This window comes from Vicugna pacos, chromosome 31 (assembly GCF_048564905.1).
Source record: "Vicugna pacos chromosome 31, VicPac4, whole genome shotgun sequence".
NCBI lineage: Eukaryota > Metazoa > Chordata > Mammalia > Artiodactyla > Camelidae > Vicugna > Vicugna pacos.
Genome location: NC_133017.1, coordinates 416065 through 437140, shown reverse-complemented (window position 1 = coordinate 437140; position 21076 = coordinate 416065). Strand labels below are relative to the sequence as shown.

Here is a 21076-nt window from a genome sequence, read left to right as displayed (position 1 = left end):
ATCAGCATATGTATTCCATGAACCTCAGGTACCTGAAGACATTGCACTGGTCAGAGAGCTGATTCAGTCAGTACCGAAGCATAACTGAAACCAGACATTTTGGTAAACCTAACATGGTAGAAAAATTAAACCTGCTGCTAACTGCCAATGAAATTATGACCTTTGATTGCTGTCAAGCCACACACCAACACAGCCCGAGGCCAGTGTGCGGAGGAGCCCAGACCAGAAAATCTGTTACTGGTTTGCCATTGATTTGAGAGATGCAGGTTTTATTCTTTGTGTGTGAGCATGTGCGTGTGTGTGTAGGAAAAAAGCATGGGAGATGACTTCACAACCTAAATAAAAATAATCAAACATATTTTATTTATTTTTTACCATTTTAAAAACTTTTTTACTCTTTTTTTCCTACTGTTTCACTATTACTACACATTCATTTAAAATACTGGATTTCTGAGTTGATTAGACAATAATGTGATTTGAACAGACCTGGTTTTTAAATCCCAAACTGCGGGTAAACTATTTAGAATAGAAGGTGTGATTGTGGGCTGAAGCCCCACTGGACAGTTTCATGGTTATGAACATGCGGACACAGAAGCTCCCCATGTCTTACTGCTGTGTCCCAAGCCCTGAGCATCTTTATGGGAAGAGCAGACACTCTATAAATACTCGTTGAACAGACGAATGCATACTAATGTGGAGACAAGGTCTCCAGTCCAGAAACAAGTAGCACGCACTTGGCATGCGTGAATATTTTAGTCATGATCCTTCTTTAGGCAGTCAGCCTCCAGACACCCCAGAGGGCTTTATGACAGTTACTTCCATGAAAAGTTTTAGTTAAAAAATATTCGAAGAAATTTGCAAGCCTGCAACCTGTATTGTAAAAGGTTCTTCTGACTAAAGCTCTGGTCATCTTTACTGTGTAGTTCATTTTATAAAATCTAACCTATCCCTTGAGTGCTTAACATGCAACTTGTAACAAAGATAACACAGGTAAAGCACCGCCATAACAAAAGGTGTATTTTTATTTTGTCGGTACCTTCTGAACAAATTATTTTCTCTCCATGGATTTGCGAGGAAGGGAGCAGGAAATAGAAGTGGAAAGAAACTCAAACCAGCTGTTGCTTTAACAGAATTAAAATTGTGACCCCCCCAACCTCTTCTCTAAAGCATCTATTTTCCAGGCAACACTCTCCCAGCAAGCAGCAAGTTCCAAGGAGGAAAAGACTTGGAACTTGAAACCCTCTCCTGCTCTCCTGAGGTCCATAACCCCAGATAAGAAAAAAGGAATAGAAGTCCAGGAGGCCTCACAGGCATTTAAAATACAGGTCATTCCTGGAAAACATGTTTGGGAATTTCTCAGTTATTAATTTAATCATAATTTGGAAGGTGAATGATAGCTGTGTCTTTTCAACAATGTACTTCTGGGTTTAAAAAGTTAGTAAATTCCAAGTTTCTACTATAAGCCATTTAACCAGCCAGAAATACAAAAATGATGCTGTTGGTAAAAGGCTATTTCAGAGTGCAGGGCTAGTGTACAATGCAAACAAATGCAAAAAAGCGTACCCCCTTCAAAGAAACGAAGCCATAGCACCGTAGTGGAGGAGTTTCCTCTCTTGGGAGAAAGAATAGAGGGGAGGAGGAAGCTGAGGAGTTAGAAAAGATACTTTAAAAAGAATTTAATTCAAGGAATCAGAGCTGACTTAAAGTTATGTGGTTAATTCTTGGGGTGGGAAGAATTCTTTGGAAAAGCAGGCTTTTCTTAAGCTGATGCAGTCGATAATTTCCATCACTAATAGAGCAGCCTTATCTTCTCAGGGCTGGGGATGACTCCAGTCTTCCTATTGTTGGGCCACATCCTTTATTTGTTTTCTCCTGCCAGCTTTAGTCAAGACTTTTTGTTCCCAGGCTGATGTCCTCATTTGAAGTATTGTTCAGAAGCGTCATTCGCTCTAATTAAGTAAGGGTCAACAGTTTCTAGCTTTTACCTGCAGATACCAAACTCACTTCACAGTGATCTGATTAAAGCGAAGTTTGGTGTGATGGCCACAAGGAAATCCTCCCTCCCTGTTTTCAGCAGAATTTTTGTAGAACAATTTATTTAAAATTTTTTTAAAAATTATTTGTAGGTTTATTTTTTGGGGGGTAATTAGGGGTGTGTGTGTGTGTATTTTAATGGAGGTACTGGGGATTGAACCCAGGACCTCGTGCATGCTAAGCACACACTACCACTCAGCTATACCCTCCTCTGCATAGAAACATTTTAATCAAAATAGATTAAAAAATCAAGAGCATTTTAACACTGGAATTTGACACAACATTGTAAAGGGCCTGAGTAGTGCTTTTAGGAATTAAAAAAATCAATCATTAAAATGTCTATGGAAAATGTACTTTTGGAGTTGGTGTTCACCCAACAATAGACAAGTATTCTGTTGCACAGACTTTGACAAGATACATCCTAAAGCCTCATCACCACTAAGTCTTTGTATGAGTTTACAAATAATGGCAAAAATGTCTTGGGAAATAAGTTGTGTATTTTTTTTTTAAATTAATGAAAAACTAGGATATCACGATTTTGATGATGACCTATTAAAAACTTTAATTCCTCAAAGAATGGAGAATATTAAGATACCAAAATACCATTTCCTGTCCCAGAAGAGCCGTGTGTTGTGTGCACCTGTACTAAATGCATCTGCGCCCATGTTAGAACTGGTGGGTCTCTGCATTCTGACTTCCTGGAATTGTTCCCACTGTGGGGCTGAGACCCCCCCACCCCCACCTTCTCCTACTTTTCAGAAGCCATCTAGCTTTTTGTTTGTCTTCCTAAGAGCCTCATTTTAGGTTTTCATTTTTGCTTTCTATAGTTGGTTGTTTTTAGTTTCTGCATTCGTTACAAACCCAGAACTTGAGGGAGGGGGAGCAGAAGGGGCCCCAGACCCATCAGGACAACAGCAGCAGCAAAAGTTCAAAGCCCCAGTGGAAGAATCGAGATACTCAGAGGACAAAAATGAAAGCTTTCTACGGTCTCAAGTGCCAAATATATTCCTAAAAACCCTAGTCAGGTGCTTCATGAACAGAGTGCGGAACATACAGGAGTCCACGAGAAAATAAGTTTTTATTTCAGAAAGACTGAATGTGTTGAAAATGTACTTTTGACAAAAACTTCCAAAAAGTATGTGGTAGGGTTTTAAAGAGTTCAAGTCGTCACCGAATCCAAGTCTCAGCAGAGCACTCACAGGGGCCACCGCTGCCAGTTCAGCCAGTTCAGCATATTTTATGCAGTAATCTGTCCCGTTGAACCTTGAAATGCCCAAAGGACCCCTAACCCGTTTGGGTGTCAGACTTGGGGCAGAAAGTACTCCTGGTAGATTCTGCACTCAACACCCATCTAAGCTGTTTGATGGGTGCCTTTGCTTAGAAAGGTGGTCATTTACTCATTCATGTGTCTGATTATTTACTAAGGGGCAGCCGTGATCTGGGTACTGTTCTAGATGCTAAGGACACACCATGAACACAAAAATCCTTACCATCTTGGAATTCACATTCTAGTTGGGAGAGATACCCAAGCAAGAGAATATGCAAAATGTACAATCTGTTAGATAGGGGTAAGTGCGAAAGAGAAAAAGACAGCAGGTGAGGGGAATATGCAGGCTGTGAAGGTGTCTGGGAAAGAGCTCTGCAGGCCAAGGGAAGAGCAAGTTCAGAGGCCCTTAGGCAGGAGGGGAGGAATCATGTGGGCCAGCAGGTGACAGTGAGGAGCTGGCTTTGCCTTGAAAGTAGCATCAAGTGATGGTTCCCTGCCCTTAAGACACTTACAGCTTTGCAGGAAAGACAGAAGCTAATTAACTAACCACATGTGTGAGAAATTAATTGCTGTTGTGGGAAATGCCGCAGTCCCTTCCTGGAGCCCAAAGGAATATCCTCTTGCTAACTAGTGGAAATCTGTTTAGTCCAAGAGGGTTGCAGAGGTCTGGAAAACTGAAATGATAGTTTGCTAGATCAGGAGGGACAGCCCAGCCCACTGTTCATCTTGCTGCCTTTGTGATGAAAGGACTCTAATAGAGATATGCAGTGGAGGACGAGAGATGGTGCACATTCACCGAAGCTGTGGTAATGGAAGCAAAGCATAGCTCTTTGATCCTAGACTCTCAATGCTGGTCCTCTACTTCTGAATGGCTGTGGGTGGGAATGGGGGAAGGTGGTACTTTCTGGGCAAGCCAAACTTCTCTCTAGGAAATACCCGGGCCTTAGAGATGCAAAGGGACTCTGCTCCGTGGCACCACGGGCCACTTCAGCCAGACGCGCACACGAGAGGCGGCGCGCAGGCCCAGGCGGGCGGCTCAATTGTCAGAAGCAGAGTCTGCTATCAGGCCAGGGCCCACGCAGAGGAAAGCCCAGAGCCCTGCAGGCGGCCGGCGACCGGAAACCCTTGGTGACAGGCACCGAGGAAGACCGTGTCAGCACCTATCTGCTAGGATCTGCGTCTCAGGGGTCAAAGCCGCTTCTCGCTGCACCTGCCCAGCCTCTCTGGCAGCAGGCACTGACCAGGGAACTTCTTACCACCCATGCCTGACCCAGGGCCTCCCCCAATCCTCTCCGCTCCCTCTCTGGCTGCAGACTGGCCCCTCAGGGCCCCTCTCCATCCACACCTGAGGAGTCCTCTGGCTCCGCGCGGGGCGAGCTCACTTCCCCCTCCCTCCCCTGCAGGCTGTCCGGCGAGCCCGCCCTCCGCCAGCGCCGTGGGGTTGGCAAGGGCCCCGCGGGGGTCTCGGGCTCCCAGCCCACTGCCCGCCCTCCCTGCCACCCACTAGGCATCGGCCGGGGACGCCCATCTCCAAGAGGGGCTTCCGCTGAGAAAGGACGCCCCTCGCCGAGAGAGACCCTCAATCCGAAGTCACCAGGCCCTCTGCACCCTCCTCGCCGTGCCATGCAACTCCGCCCCCGAGCCGCCCTTCCTATCTCCGTGCAGTACCCCTCGCCCCTCGCTGGGAAGAACGCAGTGATTCCAGCAGCCGTGGTGGCTCTTTGAGCCCAAGGAGCGGGCGGGGCAGCCATTGGCGGAGGCCGCTGCCTCCGGCTGTCAATCCCGGAGCCTGGCCCCGCCCCACCAGCGGAGCTTAGCAGGACGCAGGGCCGCGGGGGCTGTCGGGACGGCTCCAAGATGGCCGGGCGCTTGGATTCCGCATCTGCTGGCGGCCCCGAGCCCCATTCACTGCCGCCGCTGCTGAGCGGAGCCGCCAGTCGGCCCAGCGACTCCTGGGGCTGTCCCTGCGGGACGGAAGGCCGCCATGGCGACCCTGGAAAAGCCGGTGAAGGCCTTGGAGTCCCTCAAGTCCTTCCAGCAACAGCAGAGGCCGCCTCAGCCCCCTCAGCCGGCGCCGCCGCCGCCGCCGCCGCCGCCTCAGCCCCCTTAGCCGGAACCGCCGCCGCCTCAAGCCCCTCAGCCGGCACCGCAGCCGCCGCCGCCTCAGCCCCCTCAGCCGGAACCGCCGCCGCCTCAGCCCCCTCAGCCGGCGCCGCCGCCCGCCGGGCCGTGGCCCAGGAGCCGCTGCACAGACGGTGAGTCCCTGCGGACCCCGACCCCAGGGCCTTCCCCTCGGCCTTCCCAAAAAGCCCGGGCGGGCCGGGCCCCAGGCCGCTGCTTTCCCAGCTGCGAAACTCGGGAAGGAGCAGGACTGTGTTGTGAGCCAAGGCCGCGCTTCCCGTTTGGCTTCCTGTGGGCCACTCCCCACCCCTCTCTTCCTGGGTCCAGGTGTAAGATTTTATCTTCCCTTTTCAACCGACGTTTTGAAACAGTGTTTCAGGTAACTGTCAAAACGCTAAGCATGCAAAACCCTAGGTTAACTTGAGGGAGTAGGAGAGAAGAGAAAAGGAGCGAAGTTCACTGGTCACTTGCTGTGGGGGTGGGTTAGATGGTCACAGTGGTGAGCGTTTACTGTCACATGGCTCCATATACTTATCATTATAGTTATTACTGTTACTAACCCCGGACAGCACAGGTGTGGAGGAGGCATGACCACGGAACATGTGCTCATTGAGCTTAATTTTACACAAACAGTAAGATTTCCACAGAATCAAGACAGGCAGTAAATGCCAGCTGCAGAGGACAGCCTGTGCAGGGTTGGGAAACAGCATGGCATGATCAGAACTTTAGCTTGATTGGCTTGAAATGTAGAGGGAAAGGGAAACTTCACACTGATGAATCAGAGAGGATACAGCTGTTTTTATTAAACTAAAATGGTTAAATCAGTCTTGTTGGTTAATGATTTGCCTTAGCTATGTGAATTTGGAGTCTGCAAGTATTTTATAAGTTCTATAAGAGGCTTTTTTTTAATTTCAGAACTCTTAAGATATTAGAAATTCAACTTTATTTTATAAGAATTTTTTTAAAAAATTTATGTAAGTGCTTATTAAACTCAATTAGAACAGAGTTCCTTTAACATAGGAGACTTTATTATTTCATGTATTAATACCCTCTAGAGGTACACAATGAAAAGTGTAGGCCTTTCTGATTTATAAACAGACACACAGACACAGGGAAAACAAAGAGCATGTAGCTTCAGTAACAGTTCAAGAGAAAACTCAGAAACAGAAATTTTCCCTGGTCAAAATATCAAAAAAAGCACCTGGGGCTTATATCCCTTAATTGGTTTGAGCTCTAAATGGACAAATACACAAATTTTTTTTTAAATTGCTAAAAACAAGATTCTCTGTCACGTTGAATAATAGAGTATTTTGAAGTTTAAATAAATACCAACAATAGAGGTATGAGGGAGGAAAAATATAAAATACTGATACTTTTTTTTTTTATTTGACCTTAAGGTGCATTCTTAAGTACATAGGAGAGAAATGTCATGATGTGTGCAGCTCACTTGCATATGGTTCTACATTATTAACAATGATTGAATTTACGTGGTGGGCATATGGGAATTTATCATCCTATTAAACAGTTTTCTGTACTTCTGAGATTTATCATAATAAAACATTGGAAGGAATCTGTTAGACATAATGCTCTATGTGAAGTAATTTGTTTCCTTTGTGAAATTCTAGGAAGATTAAAATGCACGTTCATAACATCAAGAAAATCACAAGCGTTTACGATGTAATCAGAACTATCTGAGGAGCTGTGAAACTTGGTGAGTTGGTGAATTTTTTAAAATGTCTTAAAACATTTTGTTTTTACAAAGATTACAGGAGTAAGAGAAGATGAATTTTAATCAACTCTTGATATGTTTTTCCTGGTTGATGTGATATAATTAAATGTGAGGAAAAAAAGGTAAATTCTAAAAGGAGACTCTGCCTTGGTGGTTTTCTATGGAGGAAACTCAAGCAGGAGAAAGTTTAATTTAAAAATATAAATTACTGTTCTTTATAATACATTCTAAGTTGTCATTGTTTTGAATGTCTTCCTTTCCAGACAGGTGTGTTATTCTGGGAGGTCATCAGGACACCTGGCTATTTGGAGGTATTGACCCAACCAGTGGAGTTGCTGGTTTGTAAGAAGTTGTCTAGAATTTTGGAAAACTGATTAGTAGAGGTAAATAATGTTTCCTTGGCAAGTGATGACAGAAAGTGACTCAGTGAATTTTCCTTTGTTTTTAGGCAGGTGTACCTAACCATGTATGTTAACAATGATTACAGGCTGAAGACCAAGAAGAACTACCATGTTTGCCAGCTGGGATGCAGAAGAATTTGGACTTCTGGGTTCCACAAATGGGCTGAGGTAACTAAGATAGAAAACTTCTTATTTTCTTGGTCAACATGTATCTCAGGGTAATCAGATGTGTTCCATTACCTGATATGGTTTTAATTTGTATAAATACTCAAGAAAATTTAAGAAATAGAGTTTGTTTTTGCTTTTACATCAGTTTGGCAAAACAGAACAACCTCTTAATTACTGGGCAAAAGCCAATTTTTTCATTATTGCTAAAATATTTTAGTTTCTATTTGTATTTGTTTTGTGATAAGTAAGTAAAATCTGTAAGCTCAGAAAATAGTCAAACCTAGGAAGCTGCTTCTGACAGGTGAATTAGCTTATCGAAAAGCTGATATAGATCCTTGGCATTAATTTTCAAGTTTTTACAGTTTCCTTGGATTTCTTCTGTCTAGGAAAACAACATGCTCTTTTAAGATGACTATACTCTGAGTATAGTCTCTCCCTTATGGATTCCATACTAAATTGTAACCATAGGTGTATTTTACCATTTACAAAAGTGCCTGATTGGGGAGTATAATACAATGATTTTGTAAATTGAATTACTCTAATATTTTAAGGATTTATTTTTAATTCAATTATGATTAATTTTCATTTGTCACTGGCTCTTAATGCTTTATTTTAAAGTGTCTCTCATAGGCTCCCTTCTTTCATCTTCTTCCCTTAGGCTCTCTGTCCAGTAACTCTGAGCTCTTACATGTTCAAGGTAGGCTTGTGTATTTTTTTTAAAGGCAGGTGCACCAAAAAGCACTGTCCTTTGACCATCCTCTGTTTTGTTCATCATTTATGAGTCCAAATTTTATAGAATTGATTTAAAGAATGTCATATCTTTCTTGCCATTGTGTCTGGTTTTTAAAATACTTTCCTTCTGAATCATTTCCTCATACTTTAAAATAATAATATGAATCAAATAAGTATGGGGATAAAATCACAATTACTTGTATCACATTTGATTCCATTTATATTGCAAAGTCTTACTATTATGTTGGTGTTACGAACTTGCATCTCATAATACACTTATTTAGATGAATCAGATCTTATTCATTAAGGTCATTTACTTTTAGAAATATGTAATTTCTTGTGAATACATGTATACAGAAATACATGTGTCTTTCTATAATCTAAGCAGCTTAAAATATAGGTAAAATAATCCAAGATATAAGATAATATGCCTTGTATTAATTTAAATTAATGTGAGTTAAAAGACAACTTGAATATTATTTCCCATTTTCTACTAGCTTCTTGATCATATTCAGCAGTACATTTACTTTCTTTACATATAGTTAAGGAATCTTCTTTATTTCTACTGTAACTCTGTCACAATGGAAACTCTCAGCAGAATCAGCTGTCATCTATCCTGTGTGCAGCGGCGAGAATCCTCATTTGTGGGATGACCACTCACAGCTTTAAATGTTTTTACTGTAACTGTTCTTATAAGGTAGCAAGCTAGAGAGAGAGAAAGAGAAGAGTTCTCATATTCCCATCTGTGTGTGATGACGTTAGTCTTCCTCTGTTGTATTTTTCTAGAATGTGTGTGCATGTGTGCGTGAGAGAGAAATGTCTTGTCTTTGTCCTAATGGCCACTCTTCTCTCCCTCTAGTTGTTTCTCTATCCTCTCCTTTTTTTTTTTCTTTTTTTCTTCATCAGTATCTTCTTTTTCAAAAAATTCTGGATAAATCAAATTTCCAGCTTCCTCACTTTTAATATGGTAAAGTTACTTGGATCCCCAACATCAAGGGATCTCATACTTTAATGTATGTAAGGATTGCCAAGGACACCTTTTAAAAATACAGATTTCCAGGCCTTTGAGCAGTTCTTATCCAGTAGATACAGGGTGAGGTTGAGCATCTCCAAGCCTTCCCCCTTCATATTATGGTGCAGGGGTTCAGGGACAGTTTTCGTCTGCATCTCCCTGCTGTTGCTATGAACAGTGGCTACAGCATCACTAATATTTTCTTTTTTGTTTTAATTGCATTAATATTGTTAACCAGTTAATAGCATTTTCTTAAAATTATGGTCAGAGGCATAGGCATTTGATTTATAATGGTATCTGCAGACCACTCTTTTATTGAATTAATTTGTTTTGTTTCTATTTCCACAATTGTAAATGCTGGGAGTTAAGTGACCACTTTACTTCAACTACAGGAGAATGTGAAAACACTCCAGGAGAGAGGGGTTGCATATATCAATGCAAACTTGTCCACAGAAGGTAAATTTTATTTCAGATTGTCATTAAATAGTATACCAGCATTTAAATCTATCAACTCCAACTCATAAACTAAGATTATCCTCTTTCTATGAGATGCCTCAATAATACCTCCATTTTTCCATTTTACCAGAGAGAAAATTATTATGAATCATAACTAAGCTATTGATCCTGACTTCTTTATTATGTGTACCATTTGCCTATCTTGGATTACTACTTAAAACTTTAGTACTTTTCACATTCTTCCTGTGGAGCTATTTTTAAGTTGGGCTAAAATATTTCATACAGAAATACTTCCTATATGTATTGGAACGACTCTGAAATAAGCACCCACTACAGACTTCCTTTTAACCCTGACATGTGGCATGTGCATCTGTAGGCTTTCATCGTATTACAGTTATTTCTAGGTAAGTATCACAGGACACATGTTAGTTACTGACATACTCTAATGTCTTGATGTTGAATTGAATGAATGAATAAAAAATGAACATTATGGCCTTAATGTTTCCTTTGCCAAAGACCCCTAAGTGCTGCTGCCGTAATGAGCAATGACCCTTACTGTTACTGTGGGAGCTGTGGCCTTAGCAGCAGAGTCCGCTTCTGCAGTCTCCTATCCCGAGTGTGTGCTGCAGCCTCTCTGGCTCCTGAAGTTATTTCCACCTTTGTGTTTTAGTTTTACCCAGACTGTCTCTCTGTCTGTCTATGTATCTATCTATTTATCTATGTATCTATTCTAAAATTTTATTTATTTGTTTTTACTGAAGTATATTTGACTTGTAAAATTAGTTTCAGGTGTACAGCAAAGTTATTATATATATACGTATACATTGTTTTTAGAATCTTTTTCATTATAGGTTATTATAAGATATTGAATGTAATTCCCTGTGCTATACAGTAGGTCCTTGTTGTTTATCTGTTTTATATGTAATAGTGTATATATGTTAATCCCAAACTCCTAATATATCATATATCTCTCCCCTTCCCCCTTTCCCCTTGGGTAACCATAGTTTCTTTTCTATGTCTGTGAGTCTATTTCTGGTTTGTAAATAAGTTCCTTTGTATTTTTTTTTTTTTTACATTCCACATATAAGTGATATAATTTGATATTTGCCTTTCTTTGTCTGACATACTTCATTTAATATGATTACTCTCTAGGGTCCACCCTATTTTTTATTCTCCAGGAATGATGCCTTCATTTTGAAGTCTGTTATATCATGTTTATAATTAGAAAATAAAGTTAGAATTAAATATAGGTTTGAAGTCCATTTGGAGGTATTAAAATACTCTCTTATTTAATTTGCAGGCAATTATACTCTCAGAGTGGACTGTACACCACTTCTTTTCCAGTTGGTATATAAGCTGACAAAAGAGGTATGTAAATAGATCTGTCATAATGTTTTCTGATGAGTAGATAAATCAATAACTTTTGTTTTCTAAATCACTGATATTTAAACTGGTGACAGACATAGCTGATTTGTATAAATAACAAATCAGAACGAGCTTTAATACACTACTTATGTGACATAACTATGAGAACAGTAGTGCTAGTGTCTGTTCGAATAATAGTTCCTAGTAATTATATACATTTGTTATAATGTGCAGGGTCTATTGTTTAATGGGGCAGAGTCTCTTTGATATAACAAAGAATACTGAGCTGGGATGGGGAAGCCTTGGCTGTGAAGATTGCCTTGGCTATTCATTCATTCATTCATTCATTCATTCATTCAGCAAGTATTTATTGTGTGGTTACTATGTATCAGGTCCTATGAAATGAAGTCTAGCAGCAACAGTGATAAAAGGACAAGGTTACTGAATCCAAATACTTTGTCATCTAGAGAGGCCACAGACCTGTAAATGAGGACTCAGACTTCACTTGAATAGTGGATACTACATACAGTGGAGGACAATTATGGAAGAGAGAAGCTAAGACCCTGGGGTAGCTGGTGAGCTTGGGAAGCATTAGAAGGTGTTTACAGAAGGATTAGTGGTTAGGCTGTAAAATGGAAGGATGTGACAGTCGGGAGAAGGTTTTTCCTCAGAGGACACAGGACCTAATAAAGATGTGGATGTGTGAAAGAATATATTTCCTGACCTCTGGGTAATGCAATATGACCTAAATGTAAGGTGTTGGTGAAAAAACTGGTAAGAAATGGGGCCTGACACATAGGCCTAAATGTTCATAAATCTGGTGATGGAGAAATTAAAGAATCTTTAACAAGGTTGTACATTATCATATTTATTCATTAGAAAGATTATTCTGTATCAGTGCAGTGAATAGGTTAAGCTGTAGTAAGTCTAAAAACAAAATGGAAGTAATTCCACATGCTTATTTAGCAAACAGGAATTTATAACTACTAGTTATTGATGTAAAAATTACTCTGAAAACTCTAATGCACTCTGAATCTCTAAAAATTATGTAATCTACTCATTGAGTATATGTGTGCGTCATTTAAATATTCCCCCATTATAGAATTTAACTGTAGAAAAGTTTCTTTCAAGTAGGTATCACTTAGATGACAGTGGGAAGTAGATGTCACATCTCTGTGGGTTCTGTTTCCCAGTCGCCCTTTGTCTTGCCCTGTCCTTTTCACTATTAGTGTCTTTAACATCTCATCCTCCCAAGTGAGCATCCTCCCATGCCCATCACAACTCCCACCATGCTGGAAAGCTTAGGTCCTTGATCCTTTTATTGAAATGTCCCATAAAAACATCTTATCTAAAAGCACGCTGTAAAGACAGTCCCTGTTGGAGAATCCTTCTCAGGAGATACATTTACACTCTGTCCTACAGAGGAGGCTCCTGCCTTTATAGGAGGGGTAGTAAGAATTTTAGGGCCAAGAAGAAGCTTAGGTCTATCCCCTTTGTACCTTTATTCAATAAGTATTAAATGTGTAAGTGGTTACCATAGTGACAGGATGAATCAAACCTAGATTCTGCTATTAGGGTGTTAACTGTGTAGCCAGGAGAGACTATGATAAAGAATTTTCAAATCCAAGATAGAGATTAAAATCACCAAAGTGAATACAGATAAAAAGCGGTGTGGGAAGCCAGAAAGAAATGTCTCAATTTATCATTTTACACGTTGGAATTAAACAGCCTGCTTAATAGGAAATTGCAAAAATTTTTCCCATTTTAAAGGCTCTTTTATGTTAATTTGAATTTAATTTTCATGCCACTTTAGATATAATGTATTTGTCTTTCAGAGTTTTTGTTTTAGGTATTTTTTTAACAGTTTAACTGGGAAATTTAAATGTATCTTTAGAAGTTACATTATCAGGATGAAGTAACTGTCCAGAAGAGAAGAGTGAAATTTTATAATCTTGTTTGATTTGATTGTCAGTGGAGGAATCAGACATCATTCATCTGGAGAAATGCTATTGGTTGCTGAAGGCTCAATCGCGAACTGGATGATTTGATTTAGAGACATTTGGCCCATTGGTTTCACCACCAATTCGTCCATCTCTGAGTGAAGGTGGGAATCCTTCTATTTTCTACAAATGTTCTTCGCTAAACATGTGAGCCCTGTTCTACCTTTGGAGCCTTGCGTATGTCGGTTTACCTTTCTGCACCTGAATATTCTCATATATAAACTCAATTTGACCAAGACAGTTGTTATGAAACTGCTCCAGTGTGGTGCCTCAGCGTCTGGTGCAGGGGTCAGGGTAATGGACATTGAATAGGCAAAGCTCTAGCTTCCACGCATGACCCCACCTCTTCCTCAGCTGAGGAGTCTCTACTGTATTTCTTTTATATAGAAGAAGTTTCCACTGCTGTATCCTTCCCCCACCCTTAAAAAATTAGGAAACCACTGGACTTGACCATCTCTAAGGTCCCCACTTAGCTCTGATCTTTTCACTGCTATATATATATGTTTTTCAAATGAGGTTTACAAAGAGTAGTTGTGGGTGATAATCACAAAAACTGTATTTGAAATCTGAAAGCTTGGGTTCTGCTTCTGATTCAGACCTTTTTAAAAAAACCTATTATTTTTAGCAAGTCAGTTAACTACTTCTTAGCTTCAATTTTCTGCTCTTTGAGGGCACAGAATTAGATTCTTGAAATAATCTGTATTCTTCAGATTTCTAGTGTGTTTTAGAAATACTTGTTAGGGGAGCTAGAACAGACAGGGCTTCTTCAGAAGTGCAGTTGTGTTTTTACCTTTTTAGAATTGGAGATTGAGAAATCATTTCATTTGAAAACAAAATGATTCCATTTATTTTTTATGAAAAGTTTAAAAACCACAGGATTAGATTATAAATTGCCCTTTATTTGTGAAATTTAATATATTTATACAGATTAAGTGGTACAATGAAGACTGCAGTACAGAATTTCTTTCTCTTATAGTGTGTTTTCTTTGCTTCATGAAGGAGCTGTATGAAGCTTGTTAATATCACAGTATATGTTTGATAAAGTTCAACTTTTCTTCTTTTTTCCTTTTTCTTCTTAATCTTTCCAAATTAGGATAATTGTGGTCTCTGACTTTTTTCCAGGTAAAATTTTAAAACATATTTTTTTCTTTTTTAAATACTACAATCATTTTTGACTTTTGGGACTAATATAAGATAGAGACAGGTAGGCAGACAAAACCAAACACTGAATGGTAGTATTTTCTTCTAGGAAGTTAAATTTTGGTTATAATTATGCCAGGAAAAACAAAAAAAAAACTTCATAAGACAGTGGAAACTACTGTTAACTTAAAAATTAAGTCAGTTTATGGGAGTCATGCCTCCTTTCATAAGCATGCCATTATTAACAGGAGCTTTGTTGGCTGTGATTTATTGTGTGTTTTCCTATTTTACAGGTTTATTTAATGCCTTTGGTGAAAATCATGACAGCCTCATAGATTTTAAGGAGATATTCTGTGGGTTAATAGCCTGTTGCAGAGGGCCTCTGGCTGAAAGACGGAAATGTAAGTGTGTTAAACATCACAAAATTTGGAAACTATACAGGAAAAAAAATCAGCATTCATTCATGTAAAAAACCATTTGATAAAGGCTTGAATTAATCACTTTGACAAATAGCAGTCTCTTCCTGAGGTTTTACTGAGGTCAGTGTGAAGATTCAATCATCTATTCTTTTTTACTGTGGAGTAATTTAGGATCTTTGTTATTAATAATGGTTGATTTTCCAGATGAATGTATAATTCATGATAAATGAACTACGTCAGTCATGATGTGTTTGAAAATGTTAAGCATATAGAAAATATTTTTTAGTAGTCTATATAGAAAATTTGTCTTGCTTAACTTGAATTCCAGCTTATTTTCTATCACTTGTGTGTACTGATATTTTATTAGCAAAATTAAACTTACAATAAAACATTTTTATTAAATACTAAAATTGTCTTTTAAACCTAGCTAAAATGTTATAGTGTAATTTATAAGCATATTACAGTAATAAATCTTAACCGTATTTGGGAAAATGCAGCAGTTTACATTTAATTGGAACCTAATTCTTATATATTAACTAGGATCATTATTTCTGTATCTTTCTAAAATAGAACTTCACAAATACTGCATATTTTGGGTATGATACTTAATATTTTCATATTCTTTAGTAATGTTGTACTGTGATGCACTCAGTTAATTTAATAGTATAATTATTACAGGAGTGTTTGAAGTAGATAATTATTTAATCTTAAAAATTTAGATTTCTTTTTTCTTCCCTGATAGTATACAATTACTCTAACCTGGCTTTGTGATAGATTATTTGTTCACATTAAAGTTCTGATATTAAAGAGGCTGAAGTCTTTGTTTCTCAATTGAGGTTAATTATTGCCTTAATTTTTTTTATTTATTTTTTCCAGTGTACTAGTGGAAGTTGACCAACTAGACTAACTAGTAATTTTGCTGATATTGATGTTAACTAGCAAAGTGCTGATATTTTGGATTCTTAGCTTGTTGTATATAAAGTTCATTGAAGATTTGAAATGGTTCTTTGGCAAAAATATTGGGTGCATGTTAACTACATTGGAGAGCCTCTTTATAGAGTCATCCCTCATTATCTGCTGAGGATTGGTTCTGAGACCCCCTCAGATACCAAATCCATGGATGCTCAAGTCCTTATGTAAAGTGACATAGTATTTGCATATAACATATGCACATCCTCCTGTATACTTTAAATCATCTGTAGGTTACTTATAATACCTAATACAATGTAATTAATTGTAAATATAATGTAAATGATATGTAAATAGTTGTCAGTGCATAGCAAATTCAAGTTTTGCTTTTGAGAAGTTTCTGGGAAAATTTTTTTTTTTTTGATCTGTGGTTGTTTGTAACAGGTACAGAGGGCTAACTGTACCAGCTTTTTGTTGATTCTTAAAGTAGATGGAATATTTTCAGCATTATAAGAATCAACTCTGATCAGTTTTAAATATTATAAATTAATTTAAAGGCTTGAATTACCTTCTTAAAATCTGTGAGATATTGTAGAGTAACTTGGCCCTTCTTTTTCAGTTTGCAAGAAATTTAACTTTAGATTTAGGTGAAGGATAGTGTTCTCTAACCTGGCTAATGACATAAGGAGAGAGACTTGGGAAGTGTATAGGACTTCCTACAAGTTCAAAGGACTTTAATGACACAATCTCCTCCAAATAAGAACTTAATCTAGAATGTAGTTGTTTGAGGAACCAAGTAATTCTACTAGGGCAGCTTCTAATAAAATGCATTATACGTCAGAATATTAAAGTGATTTTCCTCTGTATGAGTCTTTTCTTTAGTTTGCTTCAAGGTATTTGACGTTGACGGTGATGGAGTTCTTTCTAAGGTTGAACTGAGAGACACGTGGTTGCACATTTAGAGGTCTGGATGGACAACAGCACCGATGATATCCTGGTAAAGTCTGATTGTATACATTTTCTTGCATCTAAACTTTCAACAGGAACATAGAGTGAAGAATTTTTCAAAAGAGGTTGAGAAAAAGATTTCTTACTACTTCTAGTTGCTATATTATGCTACTCAAAATATTCATAGCCAAAGATGCAAAATTGGGAAGAGAATTTGCCTTAGAAAATTTAATAAACTAAATGTATTATGTTAAAAAAATGAAACCACAGGAAAATTCTCATAAATTTTTAAGGCAAACAAGCAATCTATTTCTGGTAATTAAAAAATATATATATACTTGACCAAAAAGTATTTTATAGTTCGGCTACTGGTGAATAAAAATAATACCTGCTGTTTCCTAACTACTAATTTGGGTGTCTGTTTTTAAAGGAATTACATGTGGATCTATCCAACATTGTAGAAGACACATTGAATGTGCATGACACCACAAAGGTGAGTCTAGCAGAGACTAATTTATTCTTTTCTAAAAATACGTTATATTCTGAATTGGCATACATACCTTACATATACATACTTGAATCTTTTCTACATCATCCCTGCTAAATGCTTATTTGGACCTGTGGTTACAATGCCTCCAAGTTGTCTCAAAGGAAAGCCCATTCCATCTTTAAACAACTCCATTAAGTGTTATTTACATAAAAACATTTACTATATTTTATAAGCTAGCCACTTAATAAAAATTAAGTAGACACAGCCCTTACCGTCTGTATTTTATAATCTTTACTTCTCCCGTTTTAATACATTATGGTAAGAATAATTAAACTGTAAATTAGTACGTATTTATGCATGATTGTGCATGTGTGTAGAAGAATTTGTTAATCTGTAATTTGCTCACAAAATCACTCAACTTGGAAAGCAAGCTTCGTATTATAAAAATTACCTCACTCAATTCAGATTCTGCCAAAGGTATGTTTTTAGGTAACCCTACAACTACAGATGCTGAATTATTAATCTTTCCCCAAATCACATTTAAACTGAAATCATAAGAAATTTTTACTGTTGGCTTTGCAGCTATCAGTGACTGTCTAGAAGTGGTCAGACTTTGTTTTCATCCAGTGGTCTTAGTGTCAGGAAGAGCTCCTTTTATTGCTTACCATTTAAATAAGAGTTGGAAAACTCCCAAGTGGAGCTTTTCTAGTGCCATATGACAGCAATCAGAACATGCAGGAATAATCTTGAAGGTTTGATTTGTAACATTGTTTTTACCTGGCTCTTTACTGCCCCCTCTTGATGTTAGAAAATACTCTATTGCAGAATACCTTGGTTAGTAGGGCAAAAGGAAATGAAATAAAGCCCAATCACTTGAGGCTATGAAAGATTCTGTAAGAGTTTATGTTTTAAAGAGTTTGAGTGTTAACTCTGCTATCCTTTTAGAATATTGATAATGTGCTACTCATAAAGCACTATTTTGATGATAAAATGTTTTCCTCTGTCTTTGGGCCAGCAAGCAAGTTCTTGGAGGAGTTATTTAAAAACCCTGTTTCAACAATGTGAATCCCAGTCTTGTACATCTATTTTGTTTTAATGAAAGACAAAAAATATATAAATAGTCCAGTCATACAGAACACAAATAAACTATATATGGAAACATTTTTGTTCTACTAATACAAAAAATACAGTTTAATCAAATTTACAGTATTCTTTATGTGTATTAAAGAAATGGGGTGTTTTATAGTGATGCCCAATGATAAAGTTTTATGAAAGTAATACACATACATTTCTGGAAATATTGCAAATTGCTGCATTTTGGGTGGCAGTATGACTTTAAAATAGTTAATGACATGAACACTTCTGTACTTTTTTACTTGTAATATCAGTCCTAAGAATTTGTCCTTTCAAAGACCATCATTTTTTATGTATGAAATATGTCAAAGTGAAGAGTTACTGTGTGAGGGTACTAAATTGCAGATAATATTTAAGATTTTTTTCCCCTTAGTTTTGATGTTACTTGTTTTTAAATGACAGGGGATAAAATACCCACAGGAGTCTGAATCTTGGAAGCAGAGTTTGAGAATCTTCAAAGCCGTGTAATTTAAACCTGTGAATTTCTGTAATCTAACTCAGTATAGGCAATGAACCTATTGAACAGTTGAGTTTAAAAATAAATCTCAGAAATTGTTTAAAAATGGCAAGTTTTATTTCTTTTATAATAATCACTTTGTATCTTTTAAAACAACAGGTGGTCAAGAATAACAAGACAGAAACCCCAGAGTTGGAATTATTTTCTCAGTATCTTCTCTTCCTGTGACAGCAGCCTGCCGCTTGGACACAGCAGTCTAACATCTGGATGAATATGGGTATGATGTTCCTGAGAATGTTTCCTCAACATTTACCAAGAGGTAACTTAAGAATGCAGCAAGGATACCATGTGTTTCCTTTAAAAAATAAAAAACAAAAGCCTCAAATTCTGGTGCTCAAAATCTGCTGCCACTGTACTAGTAACATATTTCCATCTATTTTCATATGGAATCAATAAATCACTGTGGGGCTTAGATCTGTGGGCATGCACAAGACTAGATGGGATAGAGGCAAAATCTCAGCAGCCCACTGAGAATGGTCCCGTTTTGGTTTGTGAACATACAAAGATAATGAGTAGAAGTAAATTATACATACTTTGTTTCCTTGAGAACAAGCCATTATAAGTTATGTGCTTGACCTAAATTACAGTCTGCCAGTCAATGACTACTCATCTCCACTCAGATTTCTAAGAAGTAGTTTCCTGGGCAGTATCCTCTTTTTTTTTTTTTTTTAAGCAAAACATGATATATTCCTCATGCTAGGTCCAAGGTGCCTTTAAAAAGACAGATAATACAAAACAAAGAATATATTTTTGAAAATGACACATTTCCTCTGAAAAACATCACACCTATCAAAATGACATATAAATAAGTTCTCATTTTATGTATTACATGCAAAAATCTCCCTTTTGTTTCTCTGAAGTTAAATTTTATTGATGGCAGGACTTGCTTAATGCTTTTGCCTTGCAAATATTTGAAGTAGTTTTGAGGTCATCCATTTACACAAAAACTTCATGTTACCAGTGCCAGAATGTCATTATAATATAATAGTATGCAAGAACTACCTATGGACCCAAACCACCCCTGTAAGTGGAATCCTTCCTTTGAAATTTAATAGGGTTTGTTTTATGTCTTAAAGATTATGTTCAGATATTATATGGAGAATCTTTACACTGTTTGGTAAGAGTTACAGGAGAGCAGTAGACTCGGCCTAGCTAAATTTCGTTTTCAGTGAACACATCAAAATCACAGAACAGAGAAGTAAGAATCTCTAAGAAACACTCTTGATTTAATTTTCCATTGAATAATAGCTTTACATTGCTTTCATGTACCCATAGCACATATCTTTTAAAATTCTCTTTGAAAGGTAACATGAGAGGCAAGATGTGTTGTTGCACTTTCAGTTAAGTATCCTTTGTAACTCTTGCTGAGCCTAAATTTTTGCTGCTTCTGTAAATTCCACTAGATTTGTTGGTGCTATTCAGATGTGCAAAATTATGTATAATAAGTGGCTGCCTGCTTAATGAGCGATGCTACAAAAACTGTCTAGAATTCAAATACATTTCTTATGTGGCTTAGGACAATAGAAATTGGACACTACACTTGCAAATGCTTCTGAATCCTAGAACTGGGTCGTTACTATGTTACTGACTTCAAAGATCATCCTGCTCACTGCACAACAGGCCAGTAAATCAGGAGATGAGTTGTTGGGGCAAGAAATTGCGATTTTATTTGGAAAGCCAGCAGACTGAGATGGCAGACTAAGGTTTTGCAGAATCATCCTGCTCCAGTCAGAATATAGGCTCCTTTTATACAAAAAAAAAAAAAGGAGGGGGTATGGTTGGTTGTTGCAAACTTCTTGCTGTAGGAATTCTTTGTTCTTGCAGCTGTCCACGTGGGTCAGGTCATGGTGTCCCTGTAAACCTCCAACAAAACAGAGATTATTTTCTATTCTGCAACTTATCTTTATGTGCGGAAGTGTTAATATCCTTAAAGGTCAGAGCCTTGAGAAAGGCTCTCCTATTTACCAGACAGGCTAAGGGCAACATTGTTTTACAAAAGGTGCAGAGATAGGAAGAATAAGCCTAGAAAACAGGGCACAGTGGTTAAAGCTAAAGGAACAGATGCAATATAGAGTCAGATTTGTTTTCCATTACAATTATGCTACAAATTTGTTTTTAATTTGAAATTTTATTTCTTACTAATTCATTGTGAAATCAATCATTAATCATTTTGAAGTTTATAAAAATATGCTTTCTTGTTGTAATCTTATAACTAATCCTCTGATGTATAATTG

The 21076-nt window shown here is 37.9% G+C and overlaps 1 long non-coding RNA gene across 1 annotated transcript in view; it reads right to left on the bottom strand.

The window, feature by feature from the left end:
- Positions 1-21076, bottom strand: part of LOC140690755 (uncharacterized) — a 61681-nt gene that overhangs the window by 22541 nt on the left and 18064 nt on the right. The gene's annotated exons all lie outside the window — the stretch shown is intronic.